Genomic DNA, 17541 nt, shown 5'->3' with positions numbered 1-17541 from the left:
AATTGCATTCTGTACCAAGATGGTTTTGATTTGTATAAATTAGTGATTCCTGGACGATTGCAAAATTTCCGAGCAGCTACGACTTTTCACGCAGAAATGAAACAAGAAATTTTTGGAGAACGGGACTTGGACGCCGCACGAGAGAGGACATGTTAACACGGTAAAGAATGAACTCTTGTCTACGCCATTTCCCCCTGTTATTCACATTTTATTTTTCTCTGTTCTCTTTCAAATAATTTTTGTAGTGGAAATTGGTTTGACTTTTGCTCAGAAACGCCACAAGGACCACCCCAACAATAGCTTTTCTTTGTCTACGCCATTTCCCCCTGTTAATCACATTTTATTTTTCTCTGTTCTCTTTCAAATAATTTTTGTAGTGGAAATTGGTTTGACTTTTGCTCAGAAACGCCACAAGGACCACTCCAACAATTGCTTTTCCGAATCACGAAGTCCGATAACTTTTCTGTAATGCGAAGTACGACTAGCATTTCATTCTTTCCCTTTTTTTCACGGTCATTAATGATTTTAAAAATCCCTTTTTTTCCCACATTTTCAGCCTTTTCTTTTCTTCTCTTTTTCTCTTTTATTAATCACTACAAGAAGTCCCTCGTAAACTTCCCGTAACTTTACAAATAGTAGGAAATGGACTAAGGAATCATGGGGAAGGAAACTGGCTGTGACTATACAAATGAGTCATCCGGTCGTGTGTCATAACTTATTTACAGAAAGCACGGAAAGTTTAAATCCTGAGGTGTGAAGGTGCGGACGAGAGATTTCAACTTTAGTCCTCCCGTGTATTAGCCTGCGCAGTCTCACGCGGTGTTATTTCCGTCTTTTACATATGTATGTTATTTGTACGGAGCTAAAGACATTTTTGACAGAACTGTTTTACCGGTGATTAAAATACCACTATTCAACCTTTGCATGTGGTAGTCAAATGTAATGCGCGCAGTCTAAAAGACAAGCTTTCACTGCAGACGAATAATCTGAAGTGACTGCAGCCTTCCGCTCATGCAAAGCCGTTCCCGCCACTCACTCCATTAAGGAGAAGAACGACCCCGACGCTGCAATCAGCCAAGAAAAATTAAAGGAGGCTTAAGTGGGCGTAGAGCGGCGTGCGGTCCCGGCGCGGTCAGTTTTGGCAATCAGCTTAATGGCCTCGCCGTCGGTAACAAAGCAGGAGTTGTGGGGGTGGGCGGGGGCCGCCTTTGGCCTGCGGGCACATCCAATCACGCGAAGCCGTGGCGGGTCCGGCCCGCTGGGGGCCATTCAGGTCTGCGCCGCGCCGCCGACACCATTGTGGCGCGTATGGCGCCGCGGACGGCCCCTCAATCGCGCTTGATGTCTGTTGTCGGACGGGCCCCGACTATCGCTGAAGACACTTTCATTATACAAGGGCGCCCCCTGGCCGGCGGTCCTTGTCGGACCGATGGACGGGCGGTCGGGCGTCGTCCCTTCTCGTGGACGCCGTACGCTGAAGGATCATCGTGGAGCGCCGATGTTGCCTGCTGCCCCTTCCCTAATTGTGTACTCGAAGACGTCCTTCTCAGACTATTGGTTCGCCAGAAGCCACAAGGGGCTCGGCGGTTTGCTTCCTGCTTTTATCGCCACCGTTTGAAACTTCCTTCCCCCTCTCCTTCTGCTTCTACACTACTGGCCATTAAAATTGCTACACCAGGAAGAAATGCAGATGATAAACGGGTATTCATTGGACAAATATATTATACTAGAGCTGACACATGAATACATTTTCACACAATTTGGGTGCATAGATCCTGAGAAATCAGTACCCAGAACAACCACCTCTGGCCGTAATAACGTCCTTGATACGCCTTCGTATTGAGTCAAACAGATCTTGGATGGCGTGTACAGGTATAGCAGTCCATGCCGCTTCAATACGATACCACAGTTCATCAAGAGTAGTGACTGGCGTATTGTGACGAGCCATTTGCTTAGCCACCATCGACCAAACGTTTTCAGTTGGTGAGAGATCTGTAGAATGTGCTGATCAGGGCAGCAGTCGAACATTTTCTGTATCCAGAAAGGCCCGTACAGGACCTGCAACACACGGTCGTGCATTATCCTGCTGAAATGTAGGGTTTCGCAGGGATCGAATGAAAGGTAGAACCATGGTCGTAACACATCTGAAATGTAACGTCCACCGTTCAAAGTGCCGTCAATGCGAACAAGAGGTGACCGAGACGTGTAACCAATGGCACCCCATACCATCACGCTGTGTGATACGCCAGTATGGCGATGACGAATACACGCTTCCAATGTACGTTCACCGCGATGTCGCCAACCACAGATGCGACCATCATGATGCTGTAAACAGAACCTGGATTCATCCGAAAAAATGACGTTTTGCCATTCGTGCAGCCAGGTTAGTCGTTGAGTACACCATCGCAGGCGCTCCTGTTTGTGATGCAACGTCAAGGGTAACCGCAGCCATGGTCTCCGAGCTGGTAGTCTATGCTGCTGCAAACGTCGTCGAACTGTTCGTACTGATGGTTGTTGTCTTGCAAACGTCCCCATCTGTTGACTCTGGGATCGAGACGTGGCTGCACGATTCGTTACAGCCATGCGGATAAGATGCCTGTCATCACGACTGCTAGTGATACGAGGCCGTTGGGATCCAGCACGGCGTTTCGTATTACCCTCCTGAACCCACCGATTCCATAATCTGCTAACAATCATTGGATCTCGACCAACGCGTGCAGCAATGTCGCGATATGATAAATTGCAATTGGCGATAGGCTACAATCCGACCTTTATCAAAGTCGGAAACGTGATGGTACGGATTTCTCCTCCTTACACGAGACATCACAACAACATTTCTCCAGGCAACGCCGGTCAACTGCTGTTTGTGTATGTGAAATCGGTTGGAAACTTTCCTCATGTCAACACGTTGTAAGTGTCGCCACCGGCGCCAATCTTGTGTGAATACTCTGAAAAGCTAATCATTCGCATATGGCAGCATCTTCTTCCTGTCGGTTAGATTTCGCGTCTGTGGGACGTCATCTTCGTGGTGTAGCACTTTTAATGGCCAGTAGTGTACATCTACATCCGTACTCTGGAAACACGTGTGAAGTGCACTGTACGACACTCTAGTTTTTCTTTTAGATCGACAAAATATTCCTCAATCTCACCACATAGCGTATGTTGGAGGGCACGTCGTACCACTATTATCAGTTTTCTATCCAACTCCATTAGCGTACTGAAAGAAAGAAAAATGTTTATTTACCGCTCTAAAGACTGTCTATCCCTTACCTTATTCTCAAGATTCGTACATGAAAACTTCGCCAATGTCAACGATATGGTTTCAAAGAGTTCTCCTAATACAGTTTCTCTGAATGCGCCCAACATAGTTTCACGAGACGTGGCCTCTCATACATGGATTAGGTAAGACTAGATGTACAGTTCATTCTATACAGTCATAGTGATGAGATTCACAAGGATGCAGAACAAGTCAGAAAACAAGTTAACAATATATATATATATATATATATATATATATATATATATATATATATATATAGAAGAAAAAGATATTTTTAAAACTGATATCATCGGAATATCCCAGAGAACATGTCAATGACTCGACTGGCATACGCGGATGATAGGCCTATAATCCTAATCAGTTGTAGTAGAGAAGAGACCAGAAGAATGGCAGGATCGTACTGCAAGATTGCCGGTAGGGTAGGCCTGCAAGTCAGGAAGACAAGACAGAATACATGGTCTTAAGCAAGTCAGCGAGAGATGGGGACCTGATCACGGTGGACGGTCTCCCATTCAAAAGGTCAGATACATTCAAATACCTTGGTAGTATATGCAGTGATCAGAACCACTGTGAAATTGAAATAAATGAAAGAACTGTCGTAGGCAACAGAGCATACTGTAGCCTTCAGGATGTGCTGAAGAAAGGATGCCTGTCAAGAAGTTTTAAGATCAGGCTGTACCAAAGTATAATCATGCACGGTTGGATTATGTACGGTTGTGAAAGTCTCACCCTTATGAGAACATATGAAGAGAAACTACTTGTTTTCGATCGAAAAATCCTCCGAAAAATATATGGTCCTGTGGTAGAGTCCCAAACAGGGGAATGGAGAATTCTAAAAAACCAAGAATTAAAAGAGCTTCACGCACAGCCTGACATTATAAAAAGAATAAGAAGAAGAAGGTTGACCTGGGCTAGACATATAACAAGGGTGAATGAAGGGAGGATACCCCATGATCTGTTTCTGGGAGCTGTAGCTGGAAGGAGGTACCGGGAACGACCACGGACAAGATGGAACGACAATATTGACAAGGACACCGAAGACATAGGACTAGGAGAGGGACACTGGTTGCAGGAGGCTCGCAACCGGGAACGATGGAGGAGGAGTGTGGAGCAGGCACATTCTCACTAAAGTCCAAGCCATGGATAAGTAAGTAAGTAAGATGTCATCGGGTGACAGAGGTAAGGGGAGTCTCGATCGTAATAAAAAATAAAATTAGAACTTAGCAGTTTAGGTTGGCTAGCAGCATTTCACATTTTGTCACTAAAGATTCAGTACCTACAACATCCATCCGAAAACTTCGGAGACAGATTTCACTCCTGGGATATAAACAACATCAGCGCATCAACTACGGTGCCAGCTTGAATTAACAACTGTAAACAATAGATGTGCATTTATAGTTGAAGGCACGAATGATGGCGAGTTTAGGGATGTTCTGCGCACCTGCACCACGTATGCTTCGACAGCCAATGAGCGTGCAGTTGAACACAAGAGGAATTGCTGCCTGGGTCACAAGGATAAATCGGCCGTAGCAGAACATAGTTACCAGGAAGGAAATAATGAAATAAAATTCTGCAAGACGAGCGTCATATCTCAAACATCGCATTATTATGCGCGCATGTATAGAGGGGCTATCGAGATTGATAAACAACGTAATAATTTTAACGGGAAAAGAGGAAGGTGTTAAACTGAATAAAATTTGGATGCCAGCGTTGCACCGGAAGCGTGACGATCGATTACTTTCAATCGAGAATGTTGGCATTACCAGAGGCAGTCTCATAGCCGACACCACGTGATGGACAGTGGTGCCCACTGCACTGCCTATATAATCAGCGCTTCCTCGAGTTCTCTTTGCATTTCGCCTCTTTACCTCGGAGGATGTCTCCCGCAGTCGGAGACGAAACGTCAGGGGAGAGTTTTATAAATCGACCACGGCCAATGAGCCCGGAAGTTTTAACTGAAGACAATATCGGCCCTGAAAGCCTACACTGTATGACCAACCACCTCTACGGGGAGGATATGCCAGCTTCGGTTCGACGATTCGAAGGAATACACAAGAAGAAAGCACAACTGTCTACCCTCACCTTTCTGTTACGCTGCAGGGACACTTCGACGGTTCCGAAATTTCTGAAGGTGAAGAGGATGTTTCGCTTGGCTCAGGCTCATCGTATTTACAACAGTATGGCATTTGAAATGTTACTGGACAGGATTCATCAGACGCACGAGCGCAGACGGAAACCAGCTGTACGCTTTTCCATCTCCACTTGGTTATCAGTAATGCTATGCAGTGTGGTGATTGGTATAAGAATGACGGTCTAACATTAAAAACTGTGGTCAGTTAGTTCAGAAATATCAGTAAATAGACGGAAGAAGAAGTTCGCTAACCTATAGAAGAACATTTCGGCAGGTTCAGTTGAGGACAATTCTCCAACTGTTACTAGCCTATCTGCTAAAGATGTGTCAAAAGCTGAAATTTCTGTACTAGCCAAAACAAGCACTTTTGCTGTGACGCCCGAAAACGTATCCACGGATCATATTGTAGCAAATATTGAGACAGGTGACCGTCAGCGTCCATAGCAGTCTGCTGACCTAATTAGGATGGAAACAGCTAGGATTTTGCGTACATGTATACCATCTAACAGTAATTTGTCGCAGGCACAAAGAAAGGCTCTGAGGCGTATCAACGCAAATAAAAACATTATTGTTCTTACTGCAGTTAAGGGCATTGCCATCGTCATATTGAAGAGAGATCGACTATCATTGAAAGATCAATGATATTTCGGTCCTATCCAATTACAAACAAGTTCAGAAGAATCCGGCTATGAAGATTTTAAAAATGACCAATCGACTGGTGAAATCGTCTTCATTCTCCTCCGACGATAAGAAGCTGCTTTGTAAAATAGAAGCTTACCCAACTAGACTGTATGGCTTACCCAAATTGCATAAACCTGAGATTCCTTTGGGGCCGTCCCACCCATATGTTAGCTAGACACCTTATGTTGGTAGGACTGAAAGTCATATTAAAAATTCTGCTCATTTTATCGACAAGTTAAAGGAAATGAGCGTTGGCCCGGATGTTACCTTCGTAATTTTTGGTATTGTGTTGTTATTTACCATGATTCTGGTAAACGAAGCTATTTCACGTATAGCGGATATTTTTCCTACCGCTATTGTGGCATTATAATGACACTGCCTTACCATAAACTACTTTCAATACAATAGTGACTTTTATGAACAGATTGACGGGGTGGTTATGGGCAGTCCTCTTAGTTCTGCTGTGGCTGACTTGTTTATGGAGACTTTTGAACAACGGGCCTTGCGGACTGCCAGGAAGAGACCATCCAGGTGGTATCGCTTTGCAGATGGCACTTTCATAGTATGGGCACACGGAGTAGAGGAACTGGATGCCTTCCTGAGACATCTAAACAGCATTAATATGAAAATCCAATTTACTAAGGAGATGGAGAAAATGGTTCAACTGGCTCTGAGCACTACAGGACTTAACATCGGAGGTCATCAGTCCCCTATAACTTAGAACTACTTAAACCTAACTAACCTAAGGACATCACACACATCCATGCCCGAGGCAGGATTAGAACCTGCGACCGTAGCAGTCGCGCGGTTCCGGAATGAAGCGCCTAGAACCGCTCGGCCACCGCGGCCGGCAGGGAGACGGAGAGTAATGGGCTACTGAATTTTCTGGACGTGGCTGTGATTAAACGACGTGACGGAACGTTGGGCCATAATCTGTATAGAAAGGCCACACATATTGATCGTTACCTGCATGAAGATTCAAACCACCACTCTAAACAAAAAGGAGTCGCAATAAAAACCTTGGCAAAAATGGCTTACAAAACCTGTGAACCTGTTTACTTAAAAGATGAGATTGAACATCTACGGTCGAATTTCGCGAAGAACGGCTGTTGTAACATGGAGATAGATCTAGCACTTCGTTTAGGTAGAGAATCAGAAGCAATGCCGAACAACAGCCGCCCAACGGAAAAGTTTTTCTTCCGCTCATTGGTAAGGACACAGATCGCATTGGGGAAGTGTTAAGCAAGTATGGAGTGGAAACCATTTTCATACCCACCACGAAAATAAAAGAATATTTAAAATCGGCAAAAGATGTACGACATCCTTTGACTACACCGGGGGTATATAAAATTCCTTATAGTTGCGGACAGGTTTATATCGATACCACAAAGAATAGTGTTAACACCCGTCTTGTTGAACATAAGACATATTGCCGCCTGGGTCACACTGATAAATCGGCCGTACGAGAACGTGTTTACCAGGTAGGTGATCATGAAATAAAATTCTGCGAGACGAGCGTCATTTCTAAAACCTCACATTATTATGGGCACATGTACATAGAGGCTATCGAGATTGATAAATACCATAATAATTTTAATAGGAAAGAGGAAGATGTTAAAATGGATAAAATTAATATGTAAGCGTTGCACCGGAACCAGCAGATTATGTTCAGTCGAGAATGTTGGCATTATCAGCCGACGCCACGTGATCGACAGTGGCGCCCTCTGTACTGCCTATATAAACAACGCTTCCTCGAGTGCTCTTTGCATTTAGCCCCTTTACTTCGGAGGATGTCTCCCGCAGCCGGAGACGAAACGTCAGGGGAGATTTTTATACATCGACGACGGTGTATCAGCCCGGAAGTTTTAAGTGAAGACAATATCGGCGGTGAAAGCCTACACTATTAGATCAGCGTTCAGTATGTTCTAGGCGTCTGCTGTGAATGCGAGGATAAACGTGATCGTAGCGAGTTGTTTGGGGAATTTCGATTCCATTTGTTGCGAGTTGTCATCGCTGATTGTGGTTTTAATTGATAAATTATGCATAAAATAAGTAAGTGAGAGACATAACTTGCACTATATACGCTCCTTTAAACGGAAAGTAGGCGCATGCACGTACCGCAATTGTCACTCGGAATCGTCAACAATGCAATCCCCCAGTCCGTACCTCAACATGCGCGAACCGTCAACGTTCGTGGATCGAACTGTAGTAGTCATAAACCCATCATAAAAATATGGAGTGAGCAACAACGGGCAGTCGAACAGTTCGAGGAATACACACTGTCTGCCGTTGGTTATGGAAACTTCATTTACGCTACTAGTTTCAAAGCCACATTAGCGCCTTCGGCAGGCCCTACTACATCGCACGTCCTGAGTGTTCCATGTGTACTGGGGGCTCAAGAAGACACCACTATGCACTGAAACTTGTGGCCTTAATACGTTCTCAGAAATAACGACTGATGGTATATACTTATACAACAGAAGTGCGCTTGAATAGTCAGTTGTGAGCAGGCGTTGTGGAACGCTTGACGTGAGGCTGTAGTGTGTCAACAATACTGTGACACAAATCTCAAATGGAACAACATCTCCGTATCAAGTGCTCAAGACATTCTCCAGAATGCTTTGAAGAAGAGAAAATAGTGTGCCATGTTTGCCCTGCACACTTCGGGAACAAAAATAACTAACTTTCGGCGCCTGCCACGACTTCACTGAAATGCGAAACGTAGACTATTCTTTTCTGTAGAAAATCATCATGGGTGATGAGACTTTGTGTTACCAATACGAACCTGCAACAATACAATGTGCGGAAGCTGACACGATGGGTCAACGCATTGAAGGAACAACAGACATTCATGCCAATGTGACATGGGAAGTGAAGAACATTTCGAAAAAGGAGTTTTCTCAAAATTTCACGTGATTGTGTAAACGTTCTATGCATTGTACAAAACTACGGGGAGACTATGTAGAAACCTAAATATTAAAACCATCACATTAACTTCTCTATTTTTGTTAATCCTGTCTCGAAGCTTTTTGGACCGTCGAAGCATGTACACTGTTTGTCACAACACTAAGTCAAATAATGCTTACTAAAGAACCAATACTTAATTCATATCATACTTAGTAAGGCATCGGTATAACGTTGCACTTAGGTACTGATTCCTTAGTAAGCATGGTCTTAGTCACATTTAGTAACGATGGTATTTTGGCTAACATTGTACATAACAACATAATTTTTTTGTAACCATGTTCTGATGTTGGTTGTTAACCAACTAAAACTGGTAATCAGCTAGTTTTACTGCGATCAGGACTATGAAATCTTTAAATTTTGTGTTAATAAGAACCACCGCAGCTATACTAAGGTGAACTCTGTGTCACCTGATGATGTTCATCGAACGAAAAATCTGAGCTTGCACTTAATGTCGTTAAAATCAATCGGATGTGGAGCCCAATATGATGAGCATATATGCTATTGCACTTCTTCACATTATAAAACATCTTTATCGTACTGATTGTGAGAGTATTATTATCTGTCTTCGTCGTTATTTCATTTTTTTTTAATGAATAAAGAAAGAGAAAATGAACGATGGAGGTCTGAGGCCCTCAAATTCACCTTTCTTTCGTCAGACATCTTTAATATAAGATATCTATGTTGTTAAGTTAAATGATAGTACTTACCATAATTTTGGCAGAATTTGAGATTATTTTCATTACATTCACCTTGTAATCTCCTCCTTCCCAATCGGCCTACTGGATTGCAGTGTAGCTGACCATGATGGCAAATTGCTAATGAAATTTTACAGTGAGTAAGGCTAACGTTACCGAAAGGAAAATAACGCCGGTTAGTTGGATGAAAGTTTACAAGAGACTCTTCTGAAGGAAGAATGTATTCTAAACTTAAACTAAATTCTGATGATAATTTTGAAATGTGTGGAATATACAGCATTCGGTCACGAACCACGCAGGGGGAGAGAAGGTTACCACGTAATATTTACTACAAAAATTACTGATAATACAAAGAAAACACTGAATAACTAAAAAGGGGATAATTAAACGGTCGCCAGCGCGCTAGGGCAACGAATCTCCAGAATCTCAAGACAGATAATGGCAAAGAATTTAAGCAAATAATCACTGGCGTGGCAACATAAGGTCGTCACGCTTTTCTACACCACAACAGTTCACGAGAAAATAAATGAATCAAAAAGCAGAGTTTCCAGTTAATTATTCTGAAATAGTAAATTTTGAAAGTAAAGTTAAATGGAGTTACTGTTTAAATAAATGACTGGCTTAACTTAAACTTTGTTATGTAAAGAAATGACTTTCAGTGACCTCAGTGTAATGTATTGAAAACCTTAGAGAAGGGCAAGCAATTTACTTTTGATTATTGAAAGACCGGATTGAATTTACTTTAAGCAAATGTGCACTGATTTTAATTTTAAAGTAACAACAATAAGATCATACCAACCCAGCAGAAGTCATTCGCTAAGCTAAATACAGAATAAATTAAATGTGAACTCTTAATTTGTACCGGATTTTTAGTTATTAGTTTTGCCAGTGATATTTTACATTACTTTAAGTGAATGAAGTTAATACGCAAAATTGCAAATTAGTTGAGCCTCTTTTGTGCAATACAAGAATGAACAGTTACTGAGGGAGGAAAGTTAGACTGAAACTGATCGTTAGCAAACACACAAAACTGCCAGTAATAGTTAATCAATTTTCATATTCTGGCAACAATCGGTGACTGCATGGAAAGGAAAGAGACCCTGCTTGGTAATAATGTCTGAGGACAATGACAATACAGGTGCTCTATAAGTTTTAACTAATGCAAGTTATTATCCAAGTTAGTCATACTTTGTGAAAGAAATGTAACTGGGTAAGGCTTCTAAATTCCTATATCTGTTTGTTAAGTCTTACGATGTTGTGGCTGTGCGGACGACGAACAATGTGGCCGACGACAATGCTGATCTGCTGCAGGTTCTGCTGCTGCTGCTGGATGAGAACCCCGAGTCATCTCCGGAGCCACGGATGCTTATGGGACAGGCAACAATTATAATTGCAGCTTCCACCGCCTGTCCACTCTTGCCGTGGTGTCAATAATCGTAGGGTAACGAATCAGGCGCGTCTACATTGGCGCAAGCATAGCTGCACTCCGTGTCTGTGGAAGAGCACAACAAACACCCCCACACTCTTTCATTAGCCAAGCCGCTACGCCTCCCATCTACTCGCAACCCGACATAGTCTCTCCTTACGCAAACGTAAACTAGGTTACTGCCGCTGGCATTTCGTTATTGCTATCAATACTTTTAAATAAATTTCCCTTGGTTATTACCCAGAAATTTACAACATCTTCGTTATAATTAGAATCGATTATATACAGTCAGAAATAAATGCGCTATTACATAGATTACGTATGAAATATAGTTTCCGTAATAAAGCTTATAGATTCAGAATCAGAGGTACAGTACAAGTTATCAAGGGATATTAAACGGGGAAAAATTTTGAATGATACAGAAGGTATTTTGTATGCGATTTCGGTGTTACAACCTGTCCACGTTTGTCAGTAGTATAGCATTTTATGTTTCAGTGTCACTTCTCCGCTGTAAAGCATAGGTGCAGTGATGTGATGAATACGCGCCACCCCGTACTGTCACATGATTGATTACTTCGTTTATTTTAGAGCCTGAAGTCTGAATCGCCTTGCATTCAACGTCCGATTTTTTCCTGCTGTCCAGCGCGCTTTATCTCTTCGTAATTTATTGCAATTTCACACATTCGCATACCATTCAATTAATTGCTACCCAATGGCGAATTCTACGATAATTCGCACAGATTCAGCTACAGTGAGGAATTTTGTGCCCCTAGAGCTTATTTTAAACATATGCCATTTCCTTTCCCATTACAGCTCGATAAGTATGTGTCGCCGGCCGGGGTGGCCGAGCGGTTCTAGGAGCTACAGTCTGGGACCGCGCGACCGCTTTGGTCGCAGGTTCGAATCCTGCCTCGCGCATGGATGTTTGTGTTGTCCTTTGGTTACTTAGGGGACTGGTGACCTCAGACGTTAAGTCCCAAACTGCTCAGAGCCATTTGAACCATTTTAGTATGTGTCGTCTGTGAGCCGTGGCAAAATAATTTAACAAACCACGGGATATATTACAACAGGTCGCAAGTTAAATAGTACTCATGTATCTGGAGTAAGTCCAAGAACCTTAGACATAATTTAGTTTAAAGTTAATAAGAAACTTTTCATAAAACATACAAACGTAAAACACATTGAGGTTCATACGATAATTCTTATGCCATTGTAGTCAAGGGTCATTAAAGAAAAACATCTGCTTACAACATTGGTCACATTACTGCACTGAAGATATACAGCTGTCTGATTTTAAGTAAAACACCATCTTATACTATTGATAAGAATGGAAGGATCTTAAGTCTCCAGAGAGTTATGAATATTTGTTTTGCAAAAGCTATATAACTTACCAATTTGTGATTTGTGACACACTAAAGGTTAATCCAAAAGTTTGTTTGCATATCTTTGTTGTGAGTGGAAGCTGAGTGGAGAGCACTAAAATCGCTGTTATTGTAAAGTGGCGAGAACAAGGGGTAGTCCGATCTGTGGCTCAGCCAGGCAAAGTTCCAATTATTACACAGCGAAATTTTCGAAGATAATACGGAAGAGTTGCACCTGATGGGGTAGTTTCTCGTGCTACTTGAAGTTTAAATCGACCGGCAGTGTGTTGGATCTTCCGCGAAAAGGGCAGCTTTATATCAGTGAACCAAGTGTAACAGCTGTGCAATGTGCGTTCTTACGAAATCCTTCCAAATCTCCTCCACGCACAGGTCGTGATTTAGGAATTCATAGGACCACAGTGCGGAGAATTCTACACAACAGATTGCTCCAACACACGTATAAGGTCCAGATAAGACATGCGTTGTAACCGGATGACAGAACTCTTTGAGTAGCGTTTCTGACTTAAATATTGACACGAATCGACACCAGCGGTGAGTATCTTCAAAGAATTTGTTTCTAAGATGGGGCTACTTTCCACATATCAAATAAAGTTAACAAGTATAATTTGAGGGTGCTGGATTCGGAAAGTTCACACATTTCCTTACATCACAATATGTAGTCCTCTAAAATGAATGTGTGGTGTGGTTTTGTCAAAAAATTCTGTGACAAATAACATCTACCTGGACAAGCTACAACAGTTTGCGGAACCGCATCAGAAAGTCTTAGAGTCTGATATGATTTTCAAGTAGTGTGGTGAACCATCGCATTGGGGATTGCATGTTAGATGCAATTTTCTCATATGATGACATGATGGAGACCGTGGCTGTTGTTTGAAGACAAATGTTGATGGTGTTAGGACAGCAACCAGCCACAAATATACAAATTTACCTTCAGTGCCTTTATTCAAAGGGTACCGTTGCCGGTTTCGAATCGTTGTGATTCATCCTCAGACGGTTTACATGCTTTCTTTATGACATGTGGTGTGTTTTTTACAGATTAATTGTCGTAACGTTTCACGACAATCAGTCTGTAAAAAAACACACCACATGTCATAAAGAAAGCATGTAAACCGTCTGAGAATGAATCACAACGATTCGAAACCGGTAACGGTACCCTTTGAACAAAGGAACTGAAATTAAATTTGTGGCTGGTTGCGGTCCTAACACCATCAACATTTGCATGTTAGAAATTTTTTCTTAATGAAACATTTTGCGAAAGCTGGATTGGGCATCAAGGTTCCACTGCCTGGACTGCAAGATAAACAGTATAACGTATTTAGATTCCTTTTTATGGGGCTACGTAAAGAATGAGATTTATACTTCACAAATACCTGATCTCGATAATTAAGAGAAAGGACAACAGATGCTGCCGCTTGTGTTAGCGAGGAATGTTGTCAGACGTATGGCATGCAACTGAATATCGATTCGACATTCATGGAGCAACAAACGGCGCACATGTTGAAGTTTATTGACATTATAACCATCATTATGATTTATTCTATCACTTGTCACAAGCCACAAATTTGTAAATGGTACAGTTATTGCAAAATAACTAATGATAGCTGTACAAAGACTCTAGGACCACCCTGTATATGCACGTCAGTTTGTTCTACTAAGAAATTCTTTATTAATTTAGAAATACTTGACCACAAAAAAATTCTTTAGGCTCTTCAGCTGAACTGTATTAATAGTTAACTTTTTATTGCTGCTAGAAAGTTGTTGAACTGACCTTTTAGTTTCAAAAGAGATTTGTTATTTCTCAAAAATTTCATAAAGGAATAAATATTAGGGTTGGAACTTAAATAGTGGCAACTATTTGTTCACAGCAGATACAAAAGAGTTACATGTTTGCATCTGTTACTGTCTCCAGCGATGTGGAAGGCGTAGTATACCGTTAGCAGAGCGTGTTCTGTTGATGGTGCAAATGGAGCTGTCTACTGCCTGTCGAATCTCTGAAACAGTTCTGAAGCGAATGCCGCGAAGCCAAAACTGAAAGTTCAATCCAACGAATGGTGTCGTTATGGGTCGCTGCGACAGTCGAAACTGCGTCAGAGCCCCAGTGTCGTGAAAGTTATGGCGATTCTCGCGTGCATCTGTGATTGTGTAACCCTAACGCACTACGTTCCTCCACGGCAGATCGTCAATGCACAGTATTACTGTTCGTTTTTGGAGCATCACCTGCGACCAGCTTTGCGAAAGAAGCGGTGAAACTTTCTGCGCAACCCACCCATCATTTTGCACGACAATGCGCGGCCGCATACAGCGCAAGCTGTGGCTGTTCTTTTCATTCGATGGGACTGGGAAGTACTGTACCATCCACCATAATCCCTGGGCTTAAGTCCCTGTGACTTTGATTTGATTCAGAAGATGTAGAAACCACTTCGTGGCATTCAGTTCAGAACTGGTGCAGAGATTCGACACGAAGTAGGCCGCCCCATTCACAACATCAACAGAACAGGCTCCGCTAACGGTATACTACGCCTTCCACATTGCTGGCAACGGGGTCTACACAACGCTGGTGACTACTCTGAAGGACAGTAACAGCTGCAAACATATAACTTTTTGTATCGGTTGTGAATAAATAATTGAAACTATTTAAGTTCCAACCCTCGTATGCTGGTAAGCATTAGTTACTGAGGACCGGACAGTATGCTGCAAGGAGGTGTAAGAAGCTGAAAAACAATGGTTCAAATGGCTCTGAGCACTATGGGACTTAACCTCTGAGGTCATCAGTCCCCTAGAACTTAGAACTACTTAAACCTAACTAACCTAAGGATATCACACACATCCATGCCCGAGGCAGGATTCGAACCTGCGACCGCAGCGGTCTCGCGGTTTCAGGCTGTAGCGCCTGGAACCGCTCGGCCACTCTGGCCGGCTGAAAAACAATATGTGGTGCTCAAAAGCGATCAATTTTGCAGACATCTGTTGCAGGAGTTAAGAATTTTGACTGCGTCCTCACAGTATATTTATTCCCCCACGAATTTTGTAAAAAATAATCCACCACATTTCATGACGCACAGTGATGTACGTAATTTGAGTACTAGATAAAAAAATTATATTCAGTACTTCGCATTATGGTTGTGTTTGGCACACAAAAAATCGCACGAACCAGACACAAAAAAATTTCATCCTTTACCTAATAAAATGAAATGTCTGAGGGGCAGCGAATTTAAATTTGGAAACAAACTAAAAATATTTTTCTTCACCAACATCTATTTTGCAGAGTAATTTCTGCAAGGCAGCGCACGGTACCAATATGTTGAAAAAAGCCGTGCACGAAAACGTGATTTTTCAACGGGTCGTATCTCGGGTTCTATTGATCCCAGAGGTAAGGGATCAACTGTAGAAATAGCACTTGTCACAGCGAGTTTTTTTATACTTAACGGAGAAACGGGCATACTGTCCATCCTAGCCGGCCTGTGTGGCTCAACGGTTCTAGGCGCTTCAGTCTGAAACCGCGCGACCGCAAGTTCGAATCATGCCTCAGGCATGGATGTGTGTGATGTCCCTAGGTTAGTTAGGTTTAAGTATTTTTAAGTTCTAGCGGTTGATGACATCAGATGGTAAGTCCCATAGTGCTCAGAGTCATTTGAACCATATTTTTGTACCTACCTAAGTTACATGGTCAAAATTTAAGCGTTACACACCTTCTCCAACCCATTCAAACTGAGCAATTTGTTTAGTTATTTTGTAATAGATAAGGTGGAAGAGGGCTCCTAGGCGGCTTATGAAAGCTCCATTCGTTCACGGGGGATTTTGGGGAAACCCCGAAAAACCATATTTTTAGTTATAAAAGGAACCAGTCGTGGGAATGGCAACTCCTATAATTTCTCTTCATGGCAAATCGTAGAAATTTTTAAACTATTTTCTTAAAACGACGTTCTCTGGGAACGTCAAGACATTTTTCGACACCATTCCCCATTACCGAGATCCCGAGATTCAGAGTTAGCGTACTTACACAGAAAACTCCAAAAACCGTTTTCAGCCGATTTTTCACCGTGGACCTAGTTATCTAAATAAGTAACCATAAAAGTCGCTTAATTTTTTACTATACATTCGTTTGACATTTATATAGAAATACCATTTTCTCAGTTTCGATGATCTCTGTCCGATTATCAAGAACCACACAAAATACCACGAATTTTGGGTTCCGAAAGTACCACCTGCGGAGATGGCCACATACGTAGGTTATTTTCATGACAGAACACTATAACTGTTACAATGTTTTCGTAAGATGATGTTTTTAGAGAACCTTGGAGTTTTTTTTCAGATTCGTTGTTCTTCACCGAGATTCAGAGGTAGAAAGTTACCGTAAGTGAGCACGTAAAATATGCACGTTACATCTGGCCTAATGCGTAAATGTTGCGAGCTAACATCCCAAAGCTGTTCGGGTTCACACGCGGTTTCTCTTCGTCGAAATATTTTGGCTCAAACTCGTCGAGAGGTTGAACCGCACGTGTCGCATTACACGCTCTAAATTAGACACTTATGACCCTTTGTTTAAATTGTTTGGCTGCCGGCAAGTTTGCGAAATACAAAGTTAACACAACACATAATAACAACGTTAATAATATCGCGAACTAAATAAACTACACAGTTGCGATTTCGGTAGAATAATGTTTATTCAGAAAGCAAACTAATAGTGAAAGTGGTCGTATTTAGAATTACTATTACACTCGAGCCCATAGCCATTTGACAGAGTTCGATCATTCACAAACTCATCGTGAGTTTGCCACGGCCTTGATATTTACACGAAAAGTTAAGAGTTCACACCAGGTGCGTGACTGCTCACCGCTCAGAGACTTCAGTCCCGCGATACCACACAACGGGAAATTTTCTAAGTCGTTTTACTTCCTAGCTGCCTAGAGACCGACTGTCGGCTTTCGGGTCTCAATCCGAACTGTACCCTTTGGTGTCTCCAGCCGAAATGTCCGCTT

This window comes from Schistocerca piceifrons, chromosome 1 (assembly GCF_021461385.2).
Source record: "Schistocerca piceifrons isolate TAMUIC-IGC-003096 chromosome 1, iqSchPice1.1, whole genome shotgun sequence".
Classification (NCBI taxonomy): domain Eukaryota; kingdom Metazoa; phylum Arthropoda; class Insecta; order Orthoptera; family Acrididae; genus Schistocerca; species Schistocerca piceifrons.
The sequence above is the reverse complement of the archived record's forward strand: the minus strand, read 5'-3'. Positions refer to the sequence as shown.